The sequence below is a fragment of the Coenobita brevimanus genome, chromosome 33 (genome assembly GCF_032717465.1).
Source record: "Coenobita brevimanus isolate Jiangsu-jjx chromosome 33, ASM3271746v2, whole genome shotgun sequence".
In the NCBI taxonomy this organism is placed as follows: domain Eukaryota; kingdom Metazoa; phylum Arthropoda; class Malacostraca; order Decapoda; family Coenobitidae; genus Coenobita; species Coenobita brevimanus.
This window is the reverse complement of record NC_136986.1, coordinates 28178009-28182293: the sequence shown is the minus strand read 5'-3', so window position 1 is coordinate 28182293 and position 4285 is coordinate 28178009. Positions and strand designations below refer to the sequence as shown.

Here is a 4285-nt window from a genome sequence, read left to right as displayed (position 1 = left end):
GAGGCAAGGGCCTGGGTCCATGGGCTTTGATTTGAAAGTCAGTCCGCGATGTCGTCTTGTCAAGGGTGCTTGTGGTCGTACTGGCGATTTATTAAGACTTACATGGACGAAGATCAGGGAGCAATTGACTTTTATGAGACGACATAACGTGCTTCCACAATCTGTTTAGTGCCCTCAGTGTGACAAAGTAGGATTTCAAACGCCCCACGCTAGGGCCTGCAGGATTTGAAAGTCAGTTAGTCTCCAGCCACGAACTGTGAAGGCTGCAAAATTACCGTAATTACTTCAGGAGCTGTAAACTTGTGAGTAAAGGCACTATTTCGTATTTACACCCGGTTAGGTTAGGTTAGATGAGGTTTTGTTAATGTCAGGGGGGGTCTGGGGGGTGAAGCCCCCCCAGTTAGAAAGCACGGCCAGGGTTGGGGGGTCTGGGGGGCGAAGCCCCCAGTTAGCAAACAGGGACTCCCTAAGAAGCTGAAAATTATATTTTTCTGAAGGATTTTAGTGTTCTTGGTTTGAATTTGATACCAGTTTCAGTCGGAAATCACTCTTTTTTGCATGTTTTCCCCACCCAAAACCCCGCGTTCCCACAGGTCCCCCATTGTTCTTGGGGGGGGGGAGGGGAGGGACCGCAGAAGAAAGTGATTTCCGACATAAATGATTATCAGATTAAAACGAAAAACACTAAAATCTTTCAGAAAAATATGATTTTAAGCTTGTTTGGGCGTTGGGTGTAAATACGAAAATCTATCCATATTTTTGTATCATCTGAGTGTTTCCTATGGTTTTGGGTGTGATTCTGTTCATTTTGACCTTTTTTCTTAAAAAAAAAAAAAAATAGTGGTTTCTAAGGTGATTGCAAAAATATTCATTCCTTTGAAACCACTGACTGGCGAGAGATTTGAAGGTCAAAATCAAATGAATCACACCAAAAGCCATTCGAAACACTCAGATTTGATGCAAAAATCAGTGGTTGTGTGAAACTAAAAATTGACCATGTCTATCACCAGATAGGTTCATGCACACCTTAGTATCAGAAATCCGGTCAAAAATTTGTGTTTCATTCATTCATTCATTGCCAGACGCCATGTATCCCAAACAGGGTGGCCAAGGGCTTAGAGTTAATTGTTTTACAGGGAGGGGCACTAATCCTCCACCAACCCCACTTGACACGTAGGGAGAACGTTATGCCAACAGCATCTGGTGTTCCCAGGCGGTCACCCATCCAAGTACTAACCAGACCCAACGTTGCTTAGCTTCGCTGATCGGATGGGAAGCGGTGTACTCAACGTGGTATGGTTAATATGACTAAATAAAAAATCAGGTTTCAGAGCTAAAATGTGCTAAAGTTAGCAGATATTTACCCTCCAGATCGTGTTAACACGAATTGAGAGACTAGTTTTGCATGGATATTGATTTAAAGCACAAATCAATGTATCTGCATTGTAAATCAATATTTACACAAAACAGAAGTCTGTTAGAGCGAGTTGTCAAGTTAGAGGTGAAACATTTATGCTAACTTTAGCAATTTTTTTTTTCTGAATCGAATTTTTATTAATAGTCAAATTAAACAAATTTTTGACTGGATTTCAGATAATTAGGGTGTGTATGAATCTATATGGTGATAATAATTACAATTGCCTAACATATACAGCTTAATATAACCTAACAGTCACCTCACAAGCAAAACCAGCTCTAACTTTGACTTAAGCCATTGGTAGGGATGTGAAAATCTTAGTCTCCAGATCAGACTGGCTATTGTTTAAAAGTTGTTCAAACATCACCAGTACTTAAGACCAAGAAATCAGATAACCAAGTATTCCGCAGAGGTGTGGCTTTCCACAGTCAGGCCTATATAGAAGGAAAAAACATTGAAATATTTCGGTCTTAATGACATCTTTCCTCTGCTACTGGAGTCAAGACCTAGCAATATTTATCCTGACTGACTTCATAAATCACTTCATTACGACTTTATCAGATCTAATACTTGTGCTACAGAGTTGTCCTACAGGTACCTTCTGGTTGTCCAAGATTCGCCGTCACTACGAGTCTCTCTAAAACCAAAAAAACTCTACCAAAGCACAAACATAGCATACTTCATCTCTAAGAGAGCTATCACACTAAGTCTTACATACATAGCATGATAATAATAGCTGATTATCACAGAAATCTTACATGTATTGGAGTATGATTCCCAGACATTGCTGTGAGTGGCGGTCAGCTGCGGCCTTAATGGGGTCCATGACATTACAGTAAGGTGCATGTTTCGGGCGAGGTACGATAATCTCCAACATTGACTGCCTATTTTTTGTTCATAAATATTAAATCAGAGAGAAAAAATAATGATATTCCAATAATTATGAACAACCATATTAATACTTTATGTAACCTGTACAGTACATGACCGTCAACCAGTCCACGTTTATCTTCTTACATCAATACAGCACCTAAACCTTTAAGAGAGGCATCTGTCCAAAGTATGAATGGTTTATTAACCCGCCCCATCCCGACCACTTTTCCACCACTGACTCCCCCCAATCCCGACCATTTTAGGAAAAATTATTTTTTTGGCTCAAACCTTCGCTTTTGGTGAGAAACATCGATAATTCATAGAGAAATCGCTCACCTGAGGTTTAAAATACTCATTACAGGTAGGAGTACCTCCTTACCTTACTGGGTTTTCTATCAGGCTGGTACTAAAGAAAACGAGTTCTATGGGAGGATAACTATTTCACACCACTCATAAACGGTATTTATTTATTTACTTGTTACGAATTTATATGTAGTACAAGAGTATATTGGTTTTCAAGCAGTAATATAGGCATTATAAGCATTGTTTCACTCACTAATACCTGACCTTTTTTTGCCACATTACCTGATCATCATTTCTAACTGTTTCTTCCTCTAATGCTATGTAAAGTTTGTCCTCCACATTGTCATTGATTGGGGAATCACTCTGGCCCTGAATTTCGTACCATGGCATGACATGGCTATACTGGCCAGGTCACTGATAACAGGTGAATTGCTGAGACAATGGCATCCAGGGGGGGGAGGAGGTCATGCTGGGTAAGGCATTGTCCCTGCCTGGCATCTTGTTGAGGAAGGTGTCACGTGTATACGTACCAAAAATGACTTCCGAAAATTGAAAATTGTGCAAATTAGGGATCTTGCAATTTTTTCGCGTTTATGTACGTCGACGGGATTGGCAGTGACAAAACGTGTGGACGTTAAAGAACGTCGACGGGACGCCGCGGGTTAAAGTTAGGATAGCAAGATGCACATGTTAGCTTATCTTTTAAATCATCAACCCTTAGCCGGTGGTGAAACTGTATATAGACTGTATAAAATTAATTGAAAAATTGCAGGAAGACTATATATAGATGCTACCCAAAAAATTTTCCCCTATAAATCCGAGCAGAGGCTACATTAAGACAGTAATGTGTGAGTGCCCTGGAGCCTCAGATATCCCTATCTGGCAACCAATGGGTGGCAGGGGGCATACATAAGGGTGCACAGCTGGTGACTCTTTCATTCATCACTTGAGGTCCCATCAATTGTACACCAATGGCTCCAAGTCGAGTGAATGTGTGGGTGCAAGTGTGTGGTCGACTGAATGTGCACTTAGGTATCGGTTGCCGACTCATACATCTGTGTTTACCTCCAAACTTTTTGCTATTGACAAAGCCATAGACTATGCTCTCAATTTCTAGGCATGACTCATTTGTCATATTTTCAGATTCAAAATCAGCCCTTCAGGCAATTGCATCTTGTACTACTGACTCTCACGAGATCCAGGGCTGCATCTTTAATAAGTTGCATTCATGCAACAAGTCATTCACACTGATCTGGGTGCCTGGTCGTTGTCGTATCTATGGCAATGAGCAGGCTGACTTACTTGCAAAATCGGCTGTAGAGCTTGAGGAGACTTGGGACGTTCCTCGTGATCTACGGTCGAGTCTCTCTCTCTCGGAAAGAAATCAATAAATCTTCTGTGGCAAGGTCAGTGGACCAGACTACATATTCCAACTTGTAAGCCGCATCTGGGCGACTGGGACACTGCCAACCGTCCCATTCACCTTGAAGAAAAAGTATTGGCAAGGTTACGGCTCAATGCCACCGTTTTAACTCACATGAATCCATATATGGAAAGACGCTTCCCACTGCACTGTGACATCTGTAATGCGGTGTTATCTATCAGTCATATCATCCTGCGCTGTCAGCGATTTATTCGTGAACGTGCTTTACTTATAAACTACTGCGGCACAGTAGACGTCCCCTTCACCCT

The 4285-nt window shown here is 41.4% G+C and overlaps 1 non-coding gene across 1 annotated transcript; it reads right to left on the bottom strand.

The window, feature by feature from the left end:
- Nucleotides 1-1188: 1188 nt before the first annotated feature.
- LOC145395987 (5S ribosomal RNA) lies at nt 1189-1307 on the bottom strand. Its single transcript, XR_013896714.1, has one exon. It is a non-coding gene; the product is annotated as a 5S ribosomal RNA (ribosomal RNA).
- Between the last annotated feature and the right edge of the window lie 2978 nt (nt 1308-4285).